This window comes from Myotis myotis, unplaced genomic scaffold (genome assembly GCF_014108235.1).
Source record: "Myotis myotis isolate mMyoMyo1 unplaced genomic scaffold, mMyoMyo1.p scaffold_m19_p_9, whole genome shotgun sequence".
Classification (NCBI taxonomy): domain Eukaryota; kingdom Metazoa; phylum Chordata; class Mammalia; order Chiroptera; family Vespertilionidae; genus Myotis; species Myotis myotis.
Window position 1 is genome coordinate 53,235,732 of NW_023416401.1, and position 23,059 is coordinate 53,258,790.

Here is a 23,059-nt window from a genome sequence, read left to right on the forward strand (position 1 = left end):
ATATCAGAAAACTTCCCAGAGGTGGGGAAGGAAAAAAATCACACAAGCACAGAGAGTCCCAAACAAGGTGAACCCAAAAAGACCCACACCAAAACACATCATACTTACCATGGCAAATGTTCAGGACAAAGAGAGAATCTTAAAGGCTGCAAGAGAGAGACGGAAAGTTACATTCAAGGGATCTCCCATTAGATTATCAAATGATTTCTCAACATAAACACATCAGGCCAGAAAAGAATGGACAGAAATTTACAAAGTGATGCAAAGCAAAAGACTGAATCCAAGAATACTCTATCCAGCAAGGCTATCATTCAAACTTGAAGGGGAAATAAGAAGCTTCACAGACAAAAAAAGGCTAAGGGAGTTTATCACCACCAAGCCAGCAATGCAAGGAATGCTAAAGGGACTGGTGTAAAAAGAAGAAATAAAAAGCTCAGAAAGAAAACAGCCACACACAAAAAAGAAATGGCTACAAACAAGTACCTTTCAACAATAACTTTAAACGTAAATGGACTAAATGCTCCAACCAAAAGACATCGAGTGGCTGACTGGATAAAAAAACATGACCCATACATTTGCTATCTACAAGAGAACCACCTCAGAAGAAGGGACTCACACAGACTAAAAGTGAAGGGATGGAAAAATATTTTTCAGGAAAATGGAAAGGAAAAGAAAGCTGGGGTAGCAATACTTATATCTGACAAAATAGACCTCAAAGTGAAGGCCATAACAAGAGATAAGGAAGGCCACTTCATAATATTAAAGGGATCGACACAACAAGAGGATATAACTCTTATAAACATATATGCACCCAATGCAGGAGCACACAAATACATAAAAAAACTCCTGGAAGATATCAAAGGAGAGATCGACAACAATACAATCATAGTAGGGGACTTTAATACACCACTGACATCACTGAATAAATCCTCTAGACAAACAATCAGCAAAGAAACAGCAATCCTAAATGACTCACTAGATCAGATGGACTTAATTGACATCCTCAGAACACTTCACCCCAAAGCCATGGAATATACATTCTTCTCAAGGGCTCATGGGACATATTCAAAAATAGACCACATATTGGGTCACAAACAAAGTCTCCCCAAATTCAAGAAGATTGAAATCATACCAAGCATCTTCCCAGACCATGATGGCATAATATTAGAAATAAACTACAATAAAAACAACCCAAAATACTCAAACACTTGGAAGCTGAATAGCATGTTATTAAATATTGATTGGGTTACCAATGAGATCAAAGAAGAAATTAAAAACATCCTGGAAATTAATGACAATGAAAACACAACAATCCAAAACCTATGGGACACAATGAAAGAAATCCTGAGAGGGAAGTTTATAGCTCTACAGGCCTATTTCAAAAAACAAGAAAAAATGATAGTAAATCATCTAACTCTACAACTCAAAGAATTAGATAGAGAGCAACAAGAAAGCCCAGAGTGAGCAGAAGGAAGGAGATAATAAAGATTAGAGCAGAAATAAATGACATAGAGACAAAAAAAATATATAAAATCAATGAAACCAAGAGCTGGTTCTTTGAAAGGATAAACAAGATTGATGAACCTCTAGCCAGGCTCACCAAGAAGCAAAGAGAGAGAACCCAAGTAGCTTGTCTTTTCACTTTGTTAACGGTTTCCTTTGCTGTGCAAAAACTCTTCAGTTTGATATAGTCTCATTTGTTTATACTTCCTTTTGTTTTCCTTGCCCGGGGAGATATATCAGAAAAAAATATTGTTATGAGAAATGTCAGAGATTTTACTGCCTATATTTGCTTCTAGGATTTTTATGGTTTCAAGTCTAACATTTAAGTCTTTGATCTATTTTGAGTTTATTGTTTTGTGTGGTGCAAGAAGGTGGTCTAATTTCATTATTTTGCACATGTCTGTCCAATTTAACAGAACCATTAATAATAGACTATCTTTAGTCCATTGTATGTTTTTTGTCTCCTTTGTCAAATATTAATTGACTATAAAGGCATAGATTTATAAAAAAAAAAAAAAAAAAAAAAGAAGAAGAAGAAGAAAGTGAAGGACAATTCAATGAAATCAGTAAAACAATACATTTAAAAATGAGTAGTTTATGGACATTTACTTTTATCCAGTTTCTTCTTAAAGTGAAGAAAACTCTAAAAAAAAATGAGTAGTTTAACAAAGACAGAAATCATAAAAAAGAATCAAAGAAAAATTCTAAGAACACTATGAATAAATTTTTTTTAAAAAGGTGGCAGTAGAGAGCATTAACAACAAAATGGATCCAGCAGAAAAAAGCATCTGTGAGTTAGAAGACAGAAATTTTGAAATATTCCAGTGGGAAGAGAAGAAAAAAGAAAGCCTATGTGATCTATGGAATACTAACAAAAAGAACAATTTTCAAATTGTTGCAGGTTCAGAAGGAGAAGAGAGAAAGAAAGGGGCAGATACTTATTTAAATAAATATTAACTGGGAACTCCCCAAGTCAGGGAAGAGATTTGGACATCCAAGTTCATGAGGCTCATAAGAACCAAACAGTCAACTTAAAGTGATCCTCTAAAACACACGTAACAATAAAGATAAAGTAAGAGAGCCCTAGCAAGGAGGGCCCACCCCCAGCTCCCACATCAAAAGAGGTGGCACGCCGCGTGGTCGGGCGGCTTATTGGTGGCCGGGGCCTCGTTCCAGCGTCGCGTCTCGTGGGAGCGTTCCTTCTGGTCGTGGGCCTCGGTCTTCCGCGGGAACGGTGTCCGTGCGAGTTTTTCCACCTGCAGACACATGCAAGGTGTATGTTCTAAACTGGCCATTTGATGGGAAGATGAAAACTGAGGAAGATGGCAAGGGAAAGAAAAAGACCACCCAGAGCTGCAGCGAGGAGCCCAGCCTCTGTGATTACAGCAGAGATCAAAGGCACCTTCTGGATGTGTGGAGTCTCCCGGGATCTAACTAGCTACAGGTCTGCCTTATGGGATCTCCTAGTCCAGGGAGGAGTCCCATTTCCAGCTGGCCACGAAGTGGCTTGGGAAGGCTGTACTTCTCCTGGCCAACCACTGGGTGGTACTTGAGCTAACATGGAGCAGTAAGTCCCTTACTTCTCTGCCCGCTCTTTTTTTTCCCTTTTAACCAAACAAAAAACGTCATCAGCTCTTTCCCTTTCTCTTCTGGCTCCGTGGTCAGTGTGTTAATGACCCCCCAGAGCCTGGGTGAATAAAGATCCATGAGCCCCTGGCTTAGAGAATGGAGCTTTTACCCAGGCTCTGATGCCCCCTCCCATCCCCCCACCCACCCACCCTGCCATGCTTCCTTCAGCATCCTGGAGTGGGTCAGAAGGAAGAGACCAGAAAAAGAATAAGGTGGTGGCTTGATAGGGTCACATGCCATATTGGGCAAAGGAAACCAGCATCCCTTATGAGGTTGGGTTCTCAGATCCTACTACTCAGGCCCTGATGGGTTGTAAGCAAAATAGGAGAGAAGGGTGTGCAGGTACTCACGTGGCGGGAGAAGTAGTGGAGGCTCGGCGTCGTGACAAGGATCATCGCTGTCATCGTGTGCTTGGGGGACACCAGGGCCAGCCTGCAGGGCAGAGAGTAATTCAACTGAAGGCACCCAGGCTGCTCTCCTAAAAGGTGTTTTATTCCAATGGGGATGCACTCTTTCCTGTCACCCTGGGTCCCAGAAATTCCTGGCTCTTTTAGCACCTTCACATTTACTGCCTCTCATTGGGCAACAGTGAAGTTTTCTTAAATCACTAAGAGCCAACCAATCCTAGTGCCTCCTGGCTGCACTTGGAATTCACATCAGGGCTGCTCCCAGGTATTTAATAAACACTGCATCATCTGATCCCAGAAGTAACTGTAAGCATGTAGGAGCTTGGAAAAAGGACAGACTACCATCACAGCAATGGCATTGGGGCACAATTTTGCCAAGTTTTTTTATAACTAGAAAAAAAGAAAAAAGAAAAAAATGTCATAAATGTTTCCTCCACGTCCCACGTGGTTCAGGGTTCAATATCTGGAAGAGGAGCTGCACACAAATGAAATAGAAAAGACAAGAGATAATTTGGAAATATGGGGGACCAGGCGGATAAGTCCAACTCAAGAGGAAAAACTTCCACCCGTGCTCAGACCGCACTGACCTTTTATAGTCTGAGGTAAACAATGCAGTGGTTACCATGGTTACAGTTCTTGTGAGTTTCACCGTTTTGATCATGTTTACAATCCCTGCAATTCCATCAGCCCATTAGCTTCCCAGGTAAGATCTGGGGAGTGTTATAAGGTCAAGCCTAATTATGATTAGAGGACTGAACCCTCTAAGAAGGGACTTGTTTGTGACTTTGCCAGCAGGTCAGTCCTAGGCTCAACCCTATATCAGTTTCCCACATCTCACCCTTTTTTTTTTTCACTCAAGCTCCCACCCGCCTCACTCAGCTCCCGCTAATGCCCCACATCTGATGGCCTCTTCCCAGGTTCCTGCCTCCACAAGGTTCTGCCTTGATGGCCCTGGCCCTGGCATCTCACTGTGTCTCTCCATTCCTCTCCTCTCTAAAGTTCTGGCAGGTGACACAGGAACATGGGGACTCGATGGAAGGTTACGAACTCTGGGAGAGGAAAGGGGCCTTTGTTGTCATCTGCCTGCTCCTCATGGCTCTGGCCGCTTTGAAGAGCTGCACCCATGCACTGTAATGCTGACATCCACCCACTGATCCACAGCACATGGCCTTCCCCGCCCCACCATCTGTGCAGCAACATGACGGCCTGGCTGTGCACAATGCAGACTGTAAATAAACCAGTAGTCTCAATCCTGAGCAAAAGCCAAAGTGTAGAAGTTATGCTAATGCCATTCCTAACCCACTGACATGCATACATTAATGAGAACCATGCACAGTTCCAGCTGCTTTACTGTCACAAATTGTCTTGGTGATGCAACAGCAGGTATAAACAATCAGACAACTGCCCTCTAGCCCACACCCCTCCAACCCTGATAATACAATCTTGCTTAACCATAGAGAAAATCTACTGTAGAGATTGAGAATTTCAAGCCACCACCCTCCTCCAGTGATTCAATTGCCCTAAAATGAACATTAACTGTGATGTTCCAAATGGCAGGCTCTGGTAGCTGAATGGAGCCGGGGATTATTTTAGAAGAACTTGAATCCCAAGCACTCAGGTTCTCATGCTCAATGAGAGCAATGCACGTCACTTTCTAATGAGTGTGGGATCTTACATAATTGTGGAGCAGATGGGCTGCAGCCATAATTTTGTGCAAATGTAAATTATCTTCTAAATGAAATATGCTCAAGAAAGATGCACCAGGCTCAAATTTCCAAACACAGAGGGGAAAAACAGCTCACCGAAGTCCCATTATTTACTCAGCTGGTTGTGAATACAAGTGTCCTAGCCAGTATTTTGAAATACCCATCCCTCAGTCTCAGGGCTGGGGAGAGGTAAAGTGCGCTGCATGGGCTCCCCTCTTTCCCAGGCCTCACCAGCGAGCCATCTGCAGAGAGGGAGGGCATTGTATTGCCTGGGCATAGTCCAGGGAGGTTCACATTCTAATTCTTCCTTTTCCTTTAACATATTTTAAATTGAAATATAATTAACATGTAATGAAATGCACAGTCCTTGGATGTTCAGATAAATGAATTTTGACAACTGTATGTGCACATGGAAGCAACACCTAAAACAAGACAGAGAACATGCCTGTCCCAGCCAGGCAACTCCTGGTTTGCTTTCTGTCACTGTAGATTAGTTTAACCTGCTCTAGAATGCCATGTAAGTAGAACCAGACAGTAAGAATTGTGTTTGTGTTAAGCTTCTTTCATTAAGTACAATGTTTTTTGAATAATTCCTTCAGGTTTTTGCATGTTTTCACAGTTTGCTTTTTTTTATTTTATTGCTGAGTCATGTTCCATTGTATGAATATACCACAACTTATTTATCTATTTGTCTGTCAATGACATTTAGATTGTTCCCAATTGTTGGCACTAATTCAATGGGGAAAGTCTTTAACAATGTTGCTGGAACAACTGATAAATGTGGGGGGAGGGGGTTGGGAATTGAACCTCAATCTCTACCTCACTCCATATACAAAAGTTAATTCTAAATAGGTCATCGACCTCAATGTAACACACAGACACAAGCTGCTAGAGTAAAGCACAATAACTTCATGACACTGGGATGGGTGAAAGAGTCCATGGACAGAATATAAAAAGCACTAACTGTTAAGAAAAATAAGTTGGATGTCATCAAAATTTAAAACTGTAGCTCCTGAAAAGATACCATTGAGAAAATGAATAGACAAACCATGGACTGGGAAAAAATACAACACCTAATCTGACAAAGAACTTGTATCCAGACTAGATAACAAATGCTGACAAGTGATGCATCAATGGCCAACAAATCCACAAAAAAGTGTTCAAAATCTTTAGTTATCCAATTTTTAAAAATTATTGTGTGAAATTCATTGGGTCAGTCATTCAAAGTGTTTCTTATTCCTCCTATTACACTGGAAAGACTAGATATAAATGCTAAATGAAAGTGGATTTTGTGTTTGAAGACTCAGTCCCCCAATTCTCTCAGACTACGTGTTTTCTGCTTAGTAATTACAAAGCACCTTCTACAATTGCTGGGGTGAACATGTCTGCAGCTGCCACAGCCTTTCCTGGTGTGGCTTAGTGCTATCGGAGGTAAAAACTCGGAGAGCTTGGAGCCTCATCTCATGGCTTTTTACCCAAAATGTTACCATCTTTCAAACTGTCATTTTGTGACTTAAAAAAATAAGTTTCTCTGCTTGGTTGTCTTGGGTACATGCTGAGCTGCTTTTTCTGCATTTTATTTATTTGCTTTAGTGGCAGCTTCTATTTTTCCTGTAATTCTGGGATGGGTATGTCATCTCACTCCACCTCTCTGTCCTCCCATGTCCCTAATAGGGACAGTCCCAGAGGTAAGGACAGTGGAGCTAATAACAGATGCCACCTGCCTTTCCCACACCTGCCAGATAGAATCCTCCAGAGTGCTTGTTAGGGACCAAGATCATCAGTACTGCCAAAAATGTTTAATGTTTCATCATTTTAGTTGGAAAACTTCCCGAGATGAAATAATACTCTAAGTCTGCATTATATTTTATAATTTACAAGATATATTTGAGCTTGACCTTTTTTGATCCTTAAAACAACCTTCAGAGGTGCTCTCTTGTCATGTAAAGAAACTGAGAATAGGTGGCTATGGGTGAGTTGTTTGATGTCACATAGCTAATAAGAGTGCATATACTTTTGAACATAGTTCTTCTGATTCCAAGCATCTCTCAAGTGTTTAAGTCCAACAATTCCTAATTATATATTGTTTCCAGCAAATCCTCAAATGATATTGGCTCCAATCCTATCTTTCTAATCGTCAAGAATTAGCACCACTTGCCCGGCTGGTGTGGCTCAGTGGTTGAGCGTCAACCTGTGAGCTGGAAGGTCACGGTTCAGTTCCAGGTTGCGGTATATGCCCTGGTTGCGGACTTGATCCCTAGTGTGAGGTATGCAGGAGGCAGCCTATCAATGATTCTTTCTCATCATCGATGTTTCTATCTCCCTCTCCCTCTTCCTTCCATCTCCTAAATCAATAAAAATATATTTTAAAAAAGAATTAGCACCCCTCAATGCATCTCCCAGAGAGTACAGTGAGCGTGCCGGTGCTGTTTCCCACGTGCCAAGGTGCAGTACGGTCCTCCCAAGCTTCCATCCTGCCTGTCTTGGGATGTCAACCCACTAGTCGCAGTGGTTCTCAACCTTCCTAATGCCGCGGCCCTTTAATGCAGTTCCTCATGTTGTGGTGACCCCCAACCATAAAATTATTTTTGTTGCTACTTCATAACTTTAATTTTGCTGCTGTTATGAATCGTAATGTAAATATCTGATATGCTATATGTGTTTTCCGATGGTCGCGACCCACAGGTTGAGAACCGCTGCTAGTGCCTTTGCCTGTCACCACCTTGGAGAGCTCACTGCTCCACTGCATACCTCTGCCCTCTGCTGGTAACCCCTGATCATAGCACCTCTCTGGGCACCTTTGCTACTTCATTTCCCCAAAACATCTCACCGGCTAGATGATCACTTTCAACCAAACTTTACTGAAGTGTTGTTCAGGAAACAGAAAAATATCCAACCCAAAGAACAACCGATAACTTCAAGTAGATGTGGCTACAGGCTGAGCTTCTGGCTTAGACCCATCCTGAATTCCTTGCTTGGTTCTCTACCTACTTCCAAATAAGTGCCAGCTCCCTCACTGCTATGCAGGAGGTCTAGAAAAACTAACATACAGGTGCAGAGCAAAGAGGGACATTTCCTCCTCCCTTTGTCTGAAGTTCACCTTCATATCCTCATTTCTTGACCAAGTATCGGGCTAGTGGGATTGAAAGCGAAAAGAAAAGGGCCACCCCTCTCAGGAAAATCCCTCTTCTTCCACAAGAGCTTGCATTGTGGCCTTGAGGAGGACAAATGATATGACATTGGAAAGTGGTGACCCCACATCTCTGTGCCTAGGGTATTCAGACTTGAATGAAACCGCTTCTGGGCTTAAAGTGGCGCTTTTATGAGCTACTGAACACATCAAGGTTCTGGTCAGAGCAGCCTGCTTTACCCCATGTGAGGCGAGCCCTTGTTCTTCCCCATACTCTGCCCCCTGAAACAGCCTCAGCATAGACGAAACGGAACCTCACCTCCATGGGATGACTCAGTGTCATTATGAACATCAATTACCACTCTGCTCTAATACAATGATGCCTTCAGGGAAACGGGGCTGGGCGGTCAGTGCACCCTGGTATTATATGGCCCAGACAACTCTCCAGTTCTGTCTCCCGCTGTGTAGGGTTTATATTTCTTACTCTGCATTCCAGCTGTCACATCTTTCCTTCCTGCTGCTGTTGGCGAATCTGCTTCTGAGAGCACATCTTCCTTCTCATTCTTGCTGCGGGCTGAGAATGCTGACATCCAAGCTTACTGGACTGTTTCTAAATTAAGACTGAATGTCATTCTGAGTGAAGATCTCAGGGTCTTCAAGTAAGAACCATGTTTAGCTTCTTAATTTGTTTCTCCTTTTTTTTTTTTTTAGTTCTGTTGCTGGTATTCATTCATCAATCCATTCATGCAACACGTTTATTAAGTGGTTATGTGTTAGGTGCTCACATGATGGTTGTCAGCCTTGGGTGCACATTGGAGGCACTTGGAGAGCTTCAACAACTCCCAATGCTGGGCTTTCGGCTGCAGATGATTCTGCTGTAAGTGGTCCTGAGTACAACTTGGACATCAGGAGTTTTAGAAGCTTCCTGGGTGATTCTTCTGACGCCAGGCTTAGGGAACATGGCTCCCAGGGCTAACCTACCTCTCAGAGGTCCTGAGTGTCAGCACCCTGCGTGAACCCATCCTCTTCCTCCCGTGGCACTTGACAGCCACACACACCTCCAGGAGGGTCTTCAACGCTTTACTTTGTCTGTGCTTTTAGCTGCTTGGCATATTTGAATCTTTAAATAAGTATGCTCTTTTTGACCTTTCTCTTTTGAGTAATATCCTGTAGAATATATGAGTAGAAAGATTAATACTGGATGAGAATCCAGTATTATTGTACTTTGACTGGTCATTGATTTATAATCAAATCATGGTATTTAAGAAATCTGAGCCTCTTCCCAGAACAGAATTTTATCTTGAGCTATAGAGGGCACAATCGGCTCCAATCACTGCTTTCTTCTTCATCTTCTAGAATTGAAACTTGGGATGCCTCTTCGGCACAGGGATCTGATCTGGAAGCCCAAAGACAAGCATCACAATTGCTTACTGTGTGACCTTGGGTAAGCCACTTACCCACCCTAGGCTTTAGATGCTTCATTTTTTTTTTTTTTTAAAAAAGTGTTTTTTATTGATTTTAGAGAGAGAGGAAGGGAGAGGGAAAGAGAGAGAAACATTGATCAGCTGCCTCCTGTGCTCTCCCCACCAGGGATCAAAGCTGTGACCTTCTGGGGCATGTGATGATGCTGAGCCAACTGAGCCACACCGGCCAGGGCTATGTGGTGCTTTCAATTGACAAATGGATCCAAGGTGCAATTATTTGATATGAAGATATCTTCCAGGACAGCCAAAATTGGGTTGCTATTTTTGGAAACATCTCTGTGAGTACCCTGCATGTGGTTAAGTCCCCATTAAATATTTGTTAATGCATTGGTGTTCCCACTAAGGAAAGAAGGGTTTCAGCCAAGCAATGCATTTTTAACTTTGGGTAGATGGTGGATTCTCTTGATTCCGTCCTGACGTTAGCTGCACTAAGAGCCTGTAAACTTATTTCAGGCAGCTTCACATTGCATTTGGATTAGCATGGACTCTTTTAAACCAACACAGATGGTGAATAAAAGGTTTTCTCTGGGTTTTAAGAGAATCTTCTCTCTCCATTTGTGGTTTTAACTCCATTCTGAGTCAATCGAATAATTTAAATAAATGACTCAATGCTTTCTTCTTTACTAATCTTTTTATCTATTTTCTCAACCATTTTAAGCCATTTTCTTATTATCCACTCCCCCCTCTCTCCCTCTACCTCTCTATTTCTCTCTCTCTCTCTCTCTCTCTCTCTCTCTCTCTCTCTCTCTCACACACACACACACACACACAGAGTATGCTGTCTGTCCCTCATAATTTGGTGCCAGCTGCAATATGACTAATAAGCAATTACAGTTTCCTCTTGAGAGTCAATAGAATATTAAATATTAAGAGTCCTCTGAAGGTGCAAGTGTTTGGATAATGATTCTAATCACGTTGGAGCTGGGAAAAAAAAATAGTGACCTACTGTCATCCTCCCAGAACAGAAGCCTGTGCAGGGAGTGCAGGGCCCAACTCCAGGCCTGGCTCTGGCACGAATTCGCTACGTGGCTTCTCTGCCCACAGGACTTACCCGAGCTGTTCTCTTTGCCTGGAGCTTTGAGCCTTACCTTTCTACCAGACTATTGTCTCCTGAGCATCAGGTCCAGCCTTCATGGCATCCCTCCAGGGATGTCTTCCCTGCCCTGAGTCCAGTGCAGAGTCTGCTGCTTCATTCCCCCCGGCCCTTATCACCCATCATCCATTTATTCATTACCGGAGTAGCTGATCTGTGCCAAGAAATGGGCTAGATGCTGGCCATGCAGTGTGAAAAGAAGAATGCCTACCCTCATGGAGCTCACAGCACCAAGGAGGGAGGGAATGAAGGGACAGACACGCTTGCACTCTGTAGAGTTCAACCATGGTAAGTGCAGCAAATGAAAAGAGTGGAGTATGATGAGAAATTCACCAAAGGACATAAAGATGCTGACCTCAGACCTCAGGTCCCACCTGAAGGGGTGAGAGCCCTGTGCCCATTCTTGCCCAGGGGCCTGCCCCACTGCTCTTGTTCTGAACCTTTTATTAAACACTATGCATGAGGCCTACGGAGTGCCAGCATGTGATGTGGCTCTTCTCCCAGCCCTGGGCCTTGCCAATCCTAGACACTGCCTAGCTGATGGTGGGCACCTGCTTTGCATTAAGATAGGACACTTCGGGGAATTTAGGAGATTTCTTGACAGCGACCCACAAAGGGTAGAACGAGGGTAATTAGTGAGATTCGACTGTGATGGGTGGTCAAGGAATCAACTATGAAGCTGAGACGGGGACAGGAGCCTAAGTAAAGGGAAGGTCTGTGTGTGAACATAAATAGTGGTGGGTTCCTAGTTTCCCTTTCGACAACTACTGAAAAAATGGTGGCCAGGGGCCATGCCTGTGCTCCTCAGCTCTGTCCCCCTGGACACAGCTAATAAAACTACAGCTATCGGAGACGAAGTTAGGCTCGCTTACTGTCTTCTGGCCACAGTGGATTGAGTCAGATGGAGGGCCCATCCAAAATGGACCTCCAAGGTTTTCCAAATTGGAGCCAATGGTAAGATCCAATAGTCAGGTAAGCACCAGCCATGTGGAGGAAGCAGTCTGCAGTAGGAGAGAAGGAAGTTGTACAAAAAAAAGAAGTACAGATAGAGTTGAGAGAGAGATTGAGATTGAGTGATTATTCCTGGTGTTATTCTGGGTGTTTCTGGGGCCTAAAAGAATCCCCCACCCCCTACCTTTATTATGAGTTGGTTGTTCAAGTCCTTAAAAAATAAAATCCTTCCTTTCTCTAATCTGGATTCAGTTAGGTATTTGTTACTTAATATCTCAAAAAGTCCAGATGAGCATAGATTGTCTGCTACAGGGCAAGAGATAAGGCCAGCTCCAGGCAATTAACCAGGACTCAAGGACACAATTCAACAGTCTCTCCTACTTCCGCAATTATTATTTCAGAGAAAGTATTTGAAGATATTATTCTGAAAAACTACCATCTCACAGATATCTGAAGTTAGCCTTACTTATTTTTATTGCAATTTAAGTCAACATAATTTAGCAAATACTTAGCATCTAGAACATAATTTAGTTCTAGGCATCTGAGAGAAGGCCATGACCAAAAAAAAGACAAAAATCTCTATCGCCCATTCTAGTTGGGGATAAATAAACCTGAATATGTACAAACACATATCGATATGTGATCTTCTTTACCTCCTTTAGCTTTTGGCTCTTACGTAAAATACATTTAAGCTATAAATCCAAAATGTATTTACAAATTTCCTAAAGACTATAAAATTGGTCAAATTCAAATTAACACATTTTCATGTAGCAAATGATGGTGTTCTAAAATTAAATTGCTTTCATTGGGTTTAATTATAGAAAGATATAGCTTGGAGTCTGGTTCTATATTTAATTTTTTCTGTGTTTTATTCTCAGGAATGTTAATGATTGAAGAGTATTTTAAAGAATTGTATAAATATGTTCAAGACTTTGCTAGTTTTGAAAATAAGACTACATACATATAGTCTACATACAAGTCTTCTTACAAGCAGAATTCAAAGGCCAGTTTTCATCATGAGCCACCTGATTACTCTGTAAAATTATCTTGTTCATTCAAACACAGGCTACCTAGTTTGACTGTTAAACTCAGCATTGAATGGGTAGCTATTCTATATAGTCCTGGTACTAAGAACAGAAGAGTGTTTTCTTTGCCTAGCTACTACCACAGTTATTCCTGATGGACTGCTTTGACAATTGGTATGAACAGAGAAGCATAAGCATTTTCACCTGTAATTAAAACAGTTTTTAGTACTTAATAAGTACCAGGAGCTATTCTAAATACTTTATGGGATCAACTCAACTAAGCCCCCAAAACAGGGGGCTGCTGGTCTCACTTACAGATGAGGGGAAGCTGAGACACAGAAAGGTTAGGTAGGTAACTTTCCAAGGTCAGACCAGAGAAGTGGCAGAGCTGGGATTTGAACCCAGGCAAGTCTGGCTCCAGAGCCTCTTGTCTAAATCCCCCAAGGACACTGCTGTAGAAGGTGGTGCCAACTATCACAACATATTTTCTTTATCATCTGGAGCAAGGATTCTCCTGGGTGCCCTTTCCTGACTCCATTCCCCCACCAATTTTCTCCCCTGGAACTTTTGAGAAACATTCATTTACCCATCAAAGTTTTATGTCACTTGGCTTCCATTGGGCTAGAATTGATTAAAAATGCAGTTGCACATTTTGGCACTAAAATTACATATATCAGGAATTGACAAATATGGCCCATGAGCCAAATCCTGCCTGCTGCCTGGTTTTGTAAGTAGAGTTTTATTGTGAACACAGCCACACCCATTCATTTGTCATTTGTGTATGGTCTATGGCTGCTTTTGGACTATAGAGCTGAGTGATGCAATTGCAACAGAAACCACATGGCCCAAAAGAGCCTAATATATTTACTATCTGGCCCTTTGCACACAAAGTTTGATGGTTTGTAATCCAGATGAAATAAACTGAGTTCATATTATTTTTTATAGAATATTATCAAGATGAGAAAACATAGTTTCTCATAGAGAACTCTCAGGGCTTGGATGCCAGTTTGAGAAATATTTTAGAAGTTATTTATGAGAAATGCAGATTTTTAGTATTTTAGTGACTTTCAAAGGCGGAGGAAAGCAATGCATTCCTATTTCCTTCGAATTTGTGAACTGAATGCATGCACCAGCTCTGGGGGTTCTGAGTAGCCCTTCACACATAGCAGGCATCACCTCCCCAGCACATGTAGGGCTGTATTTCCTAACCTCCTTGTGGGTGAACAAGGCCATGTGACTCATTCTGGTCAATGAGCCAAGTGATGTGTCTGCCTTTCTGAGCCAGAGCATTTACTTATCAATGCAAGGCCTCCTAGCCGTCTATCTTTCTAGCACAACCGGTGACATTCAAGAGGGTGGCTGCCCCCATGAGCTTGGGTTCCTGAGTGACCATCATTTGCAAAGCCTTCTCACCAGTCCCCAATGGGTACATAACATGAGCGAGAAATAAGCCTTTGCATTAGTTCGCTAGGGCTACTGTAAAAAGCACCACGGAGTGAGTGGCTTAACCCACAGAAATGCATTTTCTCACAAGTCTGGAGATCAGAAGTCTGAGAGCAAAGCACAGCAGCATTGGTTTGCTCCTAGGGCTGTGAGGGAGGAATCTGCTTCAAGCCTTTCTCCTTGGCTTGTAGGTAGGTGGCCATCTTCTCTCTTGTATTGTCTTCCTTCTGTGTGTCCCTGTGTCCACATTTCCTCTTCTTCTCAGGGACTTTGGTCCTTTTGGATTGGAGCCCATCCTAATGACCTCATTTTAATTTAATGACCTCTTAAAGACCCTATCTCCGAATACGGTCACATTCTGAGGTACTGAGAGTTAGGACTTCAACATAGGAATTGGGGGGTAAGGGCACTGTTTAGCCCATAACAACCCTTATTATTGTAAGCTACTGAGATGTGGGAATTATCTGTTACCACAGCATAACCCAGACTACCCTGCCTGATACAAAGGAGCAATCACATGTAGAGTCAAAACAACAGCTTCTCCGAGTTGTCTGTGCTTATTTATTAAAAGCCACACCAGGACATTTTATTTTATTTTATTTTATTTTATTTTATTTTATTTTATTTTATTTTATTTTATTTTATTAGTTTATATGTGTCACGGCCATGAATAAATTAGCTCACAGCAATATCCTTATAGCTAGAACATTATTTTCCCCCCATTTTAGGAAGTTGAGTGCCAGAGAAGATAAATGTTTCTTCCCAGCAGACAGGAAAGCGCCAGGCCCAGGATGACTGCCAGTCATGTGCCCGTTCCAGCTGCCCGGTCACCTTCCTGCCTCCCTGGCCCCCAGGCTGGCCAGGCCTGTCACCGGGTGGCACTCTTCCCCTCAGGCCAGCCCTGTCCGTGACGGTTATGAACTCGGGATGCCTCTAGCTCACTTAGATGTTATCATCCGACTTGTGACAGATTAATTCCTTAATCACCTGTTTGTGTTTTTTCACTTAATATGAAGCCTCACATGCTATTTCCTCACGATTATGAAACCGTCAGAGATCTAAGAGCTGGTTTATTTTCCAGGGGGATGTCCTCCAGACTCTGAAAGGGGTTCACCAGGGAAGGAAATGCCCTCTGCATTAGCTTCCTTGGCTGCTGCAACTATTTGTCACAGACTTGGTGAATAGAAACCACAGAAATGTTCTCTCGCAGTTCTAGAGTTCAGGAGCCTACAATCTAGGTGTCATCGAGGCCACCTGTACTCCGAAAGTTCTTGGGGAGACCGCTTCCTGCCTCTTCCCGCTCCCGGTGCTCCTGGCGTGCCTCGGCTTCCTGGGCTGTCGCTCCCCGCTCTGCCTCTGTCTTTGCGTGGCCTTTTCCTGTCACATCTCAAGTCTCCCTCCGCCTGTCTCCTATGGGACACTTGTCATTGGATTTAAGGTCCACCTGAGTAATCCAGGATGATCTAACCTCAGGATCCTTCACTTATTTACATCAGCAAAGACCCTTTTTCCAAATAAGGTCACACCCACAACTTCCAAGGATTAGGACAGGGCTTCCTCCTTTGGGGGCCACTGTGCAACACATTCTCTCTGTGGAGCATCATAAAAACTTAATCACTTGAACCTTCCCAAGAACCTTCTGAAAAGTCCATGTGCACCTTTAAAGATAAGGAAATCATGGCAATGAGAGCTTAAGCAACCGATTGGAGGTCTAATAGCTAAGTTAATGTCAAGGCCAGCCTTCTCCCCAGGAAGGTCTAACTCCACTCTATCCCCATCAAGGGGGAGAAAGCAACATGAGTTAGTGCGCTCCATACCAGAAGATAGATGTGGGAACAAGGGGCCAACATGGCAGGCAGGCAGAGTGTTGGCTCGATTTAAGGAAGAATTCTGTGACAGTTAAAGGTGCCTGTAACCAGCGGGCCACGTGGCTCCCCGAGGCTCCCTTCACTGAGCATCCAACCATAAGTTGACAGCCATCTGCCATGGATGTATTAAGTCCCACCCTGGAAGGAAGGTTGTTGGGCCAGGGGAGCTTGATGGGCCATACATGTGCTGTGTTCAATGGAGCACGAACCAATTTTAGGCAGCTCTATAAAAGTCTGGCATTCTGTGATTTGCAATATTAAATCCATAACAGTCCATGTCTTCATAATCTTACCATTTAGGTAAAAGAAAAGCAGTATCTGACCACGTTCATTTCCCAGGCTGCTGGTATGTTCTCTCTTTTTTAGGATTAATTTCATAGCCTTTATGTTTGCTTTTCCTTCTGTGAATAAGTATAAGAACTATTGTTCTTTGGTTCTAACCCAGTTTTCACAGAAAAGGAGACACCTACAAATGGAAGGGATTTCTGAGTCAAAGAACAATAGTTCTTATACTCTCTTTAGAGCAGTGGTTGGCAAACCGCGGCTCGGCAAACTGCAGCTCACGAGCCACATGCGGCTCTTTGGCCCTTGAGTGTGGCTCTTCCACAAAATACCGACTTCTGCGCATGGGCCATGAAGTTTCAATCGCACTGTACGTGCGTGCCCGCACGTGGTATTTTATGGTATGTTGTGGACCACAACATATGGCAGTTTGCCGACCACGGCTTTAGAGCATTCCTGAGACATGAATGGGGCCTGAATTCTCCATTCCTTTCATGAATTACTCCATGTGTGCCAAATATCAATCCGTATACTTTTTTTCTACAAGTTTTTAGTTTCTTGCGCTGTATGTTAGCGAATCTGGTGTAAGGACTTCCTGGCAGCCTCTCTTTGATTACGATTCTCCATTTGCCAAGGTTTGAATGCCTTCATTCTGAAGGCCCGAGAACCCTGACACAGGAGAGGGGCCATCTGAATTCAACAGAACAATATAACAACCACGAACCTTCCCTAGTGCTTACTGTGCACCAGATCCCTGAGTACTTTGAGCATATGAACTCATTTAACTGTCGTAGCAAGCCCATGCAGTAGGTACTATTCAAATTACTCCCATTCAAAAGATGAAGAAACAGAGGCATGAGAGGTTAAGTAATTTGCAAGGAGCAGGGCCAGGATTCAAATCCAGGCAGTTGGGTTCCATGATCCCCATCCTTAACCACCTTGCCCTGCCTTGTGTTGCAGGCCTGCTGATGGCCAAGGGACCCTGGGTGAGTTGTCCACTTTCCTGGGAAGTGGCTTCTGCATCTGTGAAATAAAGGACTGGCCAGGTGCTCCATCTCTGAGGTTCTAGGAGGCAGCATTTCCAGGTGATGACACTGTGTCCACATGAGGCTCTAGGTTACACCCGTGGACCAGTGTAGAACCCTCAATTCACCTCATAGGAAAGGCTCCTAGTCTGTTTGCAAGCTCTCTGTGCGTGAAAAGAACCTCACTTGACTCAGAAATCCCTTCCATTTGTAGGTGTCTCCTTTTCTGTGAAAACTGCAACCCATTTCCCTCACTATTGCAATGTGCCACTGAAGAACCGGTGCTCAGCACGCATTCAAACACCCTCTGCATCCTTAGTTATTAGTATTCCCTAACTTCCTTTTGGCAAAATATACCATTCATCATATACACTAGATTCACTTATTTATTCACCATATACACATTTATTGAGTGTCTATGATGTTCCAGGCACTGTGATAGGCTCTGTGTTTATATTTACATTTCAGTTAAATCAGATTTTGGTGGTTGTATTAGGGTTAGGCTAGCTGCTATAACAGATAAGTCTCCATATTTTAATGGCTTAACAGGTAAAAGTTTATTTCCTATTCAGATAAAGTGTAAAACTGGTTCTAACCCAGATTCTTTCCCTCCCATGGCTCCACCCTCCCCTGGGGCGTGGGAGTGATTTACACTCAACAGCCTGCTGGGAAATGAGCCAGAGTAGAGAAGGAACACCTTTTCTCCCAGTCACCTTTGCCCAGAAGTGACACTCACACTGGTGATGTGATGCCTGGTCTGGGGTGGGTGGATAGAGGTGGGGTGCTGAGATATGTCACCCTAGGTCATCAGTCTCTTCCCAAAGGGCAGCCTCTTTCGTGGGTGGCAGCCTCTCCAGTAGGTGGCAGTCAGTGTGGCTAATCTGTGGCAAGTTTACCAGAATGCACCTATGCGGACTGCCGGACCCTCTAGTGGAGTTTTCCCAGGCAGATGTGTCCTACATCAGTGACACTGACATTACTCAGCACATCTTTGGCAACCCTTCTTTGGAAGTTACTTTTAAATCAATTCAAGAACAAAAGCTCTTCCTTTGTAAATCTTCGTGACATTATGCATTCTTTGTGGGCTGATTTAATTCTTGCAAATTAGTCATGAGTCATTCAGAGTCAAGTCTGGAGCTTAAAACAGAGGCTTCATCGTGCTGTTTTGAATCAGAGTCAAAATGTATCAATAAAGAGACTGATTCTCCTGTGTGCCCAATGAACTGGCTCTGAAAACAATTACCTGAGAGGAGGTGAGCTCCCAGTGTTTTGAGCAAAGGTAGGACAATTTGATTAAGGTGGCAGGAGCAAGAAAGCTGTTCCAGGTGTCAGAGGATTTATTTGAATATTAAAAGTGTAGCCTGGGACCAATCCCGGGACCAATCTCGGGACCAACCCTGGGACCAACACCAGGACCTCTGTGGGCCTTGTTTCCTCATCTATAAATTGAGGAGAGAGAAAGGGGATTAGATCACCTCTCACCTTCCTCGAAGCTCTGACATTTGGGATTCTAAACTAAAGCTTTCAAATACAACCTCTCATCTTCATAGGTGAGTTCCCGGCTGTTTATCTAAATACAGCTTCAGCCCGATCCGGTTTGGCTCAGTGGATAGAGCGTTGGCCTGTGGACTGAAGGGTCCCGGGTTTGATTCCAGTCAAGGGCATGTACCTTGGTTGTGGGCACATCCCCGGGGGGGGGGGGGGGGGGCGTATGCAGGATGCAGCTGATCGATGTTTCTAACTCTCTATCCCTCTCACCTTCCTCTCTGTAAAAAAAATCAATAAAATATATTTTTAAAAATTAAAAATAAATAAATACAGCTTCATTATTACTAAAACTCAACCTTGTATTTCAGGTTATGTACACGCTGTGAGTTCTAGAATCGGAAAAGCCCAGGCTGGAAGACCATCCGTCAGGGTGCTTGTGGGTCACATATAACACCGAATAGGTCCCAGAACAGTGCCTGGTACTGGAGAGCCCCAGTCAGTACTTGCTGACAGAACTGGGTTATTTTGATTATTTCTGTCCCCCATCCACTCCCGGGCCTGCTCTGTCCCATCCCTGCCAGTGAATGGGACCCCTTGGCATGTCCCTCAAAAGAGGACTCACTGCTTCCCTCTTTGGGTAGTGCTGTTTTTAATGTTTTATTTTATAAAAAGTAATAAGTAATAATAACAGCTAATAACTCCTATTCTCTATTCCCAGCTCCTCTTTTCAGAGCCTGCTGTAAAAATAAGTCTTCCATGAGACAGCCCTCACACACCGAATGCCGGGTACAAACTCCCCATGGTCTCTCCAGAATCCGTAGGTTTGTACGTTCTCAATTGTTCCCTTATAAAGATGAGTTCTTGTTCTTTCACAATGCGGACTCCTCCTCAAATAGACACCAGCTTGTCTTTATTTCCCTTCAATGGGGCACCTGGATGAACCGGATGTGTGATTGGGCCTGAGCCAAGCAGAACAGAACTGTCTCAGGGTCTCAACCTGGGCTGGCCTGGGCCTTAGAATCACCTGGGAAGCTTTTTAACATCCGGATGCCCAGGCCACACCCCAGACCATTTACATGGGATTCCCCCCAAATTTGATATCAATATATCTTAAAGCTTCTGGGTTATTCTAGTGCACAGCCAAGATGGGAGCAGCACTGTTCTAGATGCTCATTCCTATTAATGTGAGCCAAGGTTACAATCGGTGTCTGCCAGTCTCATTCATCTCAAAGCTGAGTCACATTTAATCTACTGTTAAGAAAAATCACATCTTTTTTTATGAAGCCAGCGGTCCCCAATTCTTTATTGTGTACTTGGTTTTTTTTAATACACCAATACAACTATTCCATACAGATGAAATCTTTTCTGGTTAAATCTGGCCCTTTTGAATAACCCAAAAGGCAGCAAACATTTCTGAAAAGGACCAAATGGTAAATACTTTATGCTGAGATCCATACAGTCTCTGGAGCAACTAATCAAGTCTGCCATGGTAGCCCGAAAGCAGCCATAGACAATGTGCAAACAATTGATGTGGCTGTGCACTACTTAAACTTTATTTATAGAAACAGGCAGTGGGCCAGGTTGGCCTATGCTATGGGTTGTTGTTTGCCAACCCCTGGTATAAGTGATCAATTTTATTTTGGTTCCCAATTCTTTCACATAACACATCAGCTATGCTTTCCACCCTCTGTTGATTTACAAGTCAGATAAGCACCCTTTTTTACTTCCATCTAAATTCTGGATAAAATGAATGAAACTAGTCCAAATCAGAGCTTGTCAAAACGACATTAGGATGGCTATTATTTAAAAATAAATAAAACAAAACAACCGGTGTTGGTGAGGATGTGGAATGGAAGCCTTATGCATTGTTGGTGGGAATGTAAGACTGGTCTACCTGCAGTGAAAAACAGTATAGTAGTTCCTAAAAAAAAAAGTTAAACTTCGAATCTTCATGTGATCTAGCAATTCCAATCTTAGTGTATGCCTAAAGGAATCGAAAGCAGACACACAAACAGATATTTGTACACCCATGTTCATAGCAGCATTATTCACAACAGCTAAAACATGGAACAACCCAAGTGTTCATTAATGGATAAATGGATAAGTGAAATGTGGCCTATACCCACAATGGAATATTATTCAGCATTAAAAAGGAAGGAGAGCCCTAGCTGGTTTTTGCTCAGTGGATAGAGCATCGGCCTGCGGACCAAAGGGTTTGATTAAGGATCAAGGGCACATACGTTGGTGGCAGGCTCCTCCCCAGCCCGGGCCCTGGTCAGGACTCGTGCAGGAGGTAACCAAGTGATGTGTTTCTCTCATCGATATTTCTCTTTGTCTTTCCCTCTCTCTAAAAATCAATGGGAAAATATCCTTGGGTAAGGATTTTTAAAAAATGCAAGATTTGGACACATGCTACAGGGATGAACCTTGAAGACATTATGCTAAGTGAAATAAGCCAGACACAAAAGGACGAATACTGGATGGTTCCACTTATATGGGGACCTAGAGTAAGGCAATTTTAAAAAGATAGAAAGTAGGATAGAGGTTACCAGGGCCTGGGGGAAGTAGGGAAGGGTGAGTTAGTGGTTAACATTACAGAGTTTCAGTTTGGGATGATGAAAAAGCTCTGGTGGTGATGGTTGCACAACAATGTAAATATGTTTAATGCACTAAACTGTGCACTTAAAAATAATCAAAATGGTAAATTTTATTGTTTATATTTTACGACAAGTTAAAAAAAAAAAAGAAGGAACAGCCTGAGGGCCCGCCCCTGAGGACCTCCCTCCAGCTCTCATCAATGCCTGAGTCGGTACACCTTGCATATAACCATTCAGTCTGTAGCATAGAGCAGGCCGTAGAAATTTGTGAAGAAAAATAAGTGAATGGACCAGATATCAATCTCTCATCAACATCATTTTCCTCTTATCGATACGATCATAATAGAGCTCATAAATGCCTTAGTATGTTTACTAATCTATTAGTATATCTATTAATTACAGCTCAGTCACCTGTTAAGGAATTGACGTGGGCTTTTCATTCTAAAAAAGAACAGCTGGTGAAAGAGGCCCAGAAATCAGGATTTAAAAAAGATTCCCAGGTGATTCTAATTGTGCAGCCACGGTTGAGAACCACTGACCTACAAGCTGCCCAACCCTCCGTGTTGAGAAGTTCCCTTTGGGGTCGGCGATAGCCTCCTGACATGAACAGACACCTGGAAGGGTCTGCCGGGCTCCTTATGACAAATGGAACAAGGTACTCCTCTTCCGTGTTTTTGCTTATCTCTGTGTATATACTGCAAAATATCCACAAGGGAGCCGAGTATCACAATAGCGGGTTCGGAGAGTGAAGGGAGCCGGCTCCGTGGTGTGTAGCTCCCTCTAGTGTTGAACGAGGGGAAAGGGCAGACAAACAGGCATTTTTTGGTAAAACAGTTAAGTTTGTCATGCAATTTCCAACAGCTGTCCGTTGTACCTATTACATTCTAATGGAAACTTTCAGGTGTAATATGAAAACACTTAGGACTACTTAATTAACTGTCTACAAAAAAAGAAAGGAAAGAAAACGTTTTTAATTTAGTTCTGATTCCCAAGACAGTGTTCTATGGTGGTAAAAATCCTCTTATGACATAGGATATATTAAGGAGCAAAACCAATTCCCAATTGTCCCTTAAGCCATTATCCTCTCACCATGATCCCACAGAGTTCCATAATACTTCTGGGATTACCACACACTACAGGGGCCTTCCTTTTAAAGTAAGAGTGGATAAGCCCAGCAACAGATCTGCTTTGAAGGCAGAGCTCTCACCACCCAGACCCTTCTCCTCTAAGGTTTGATTTGATTATTTTTCTCTTGAAAGTAAGTTGTTTACTCTTCATATTTTTGAGGAATAATGAAAGCCATAGAACCAACCCCCTTCTATGCCCCTCAAATGCACACACACATACAACTGCACACACAAGTCCAGGAGAGCCAGTCTCCCTAAAGTCTGGTCAAGGGCCCTGGATTCCAGGTTAAGAATCCAAAAC

At 43.0% G+C, this 23,059-nt stretch overlaps 1 long non-coding RNA gene across 1 annotated transcript; it reads left to right on the plus strand.

Annotated features, from left to right (window-relative positions):
* The first annotated feature begins 18,397 nt into the window (after positions 1 to 18,397).
* Positions 18,398 to 22,280, plus strand: LOC118663586. Its single transcript, XR_004970090.1, has 4 exons — positions 18,398 to 19,096; positions 19,403 to 19,513; positions 19,753 to 19,855; positions 22,034 to 22,280. It is a non-coding gene; the product is annotated as an uncharacterized LOC118663586 (long non-coding RNA).
* Positions 22,281 to 23,059: the final 779 nt, after the last annotated feature.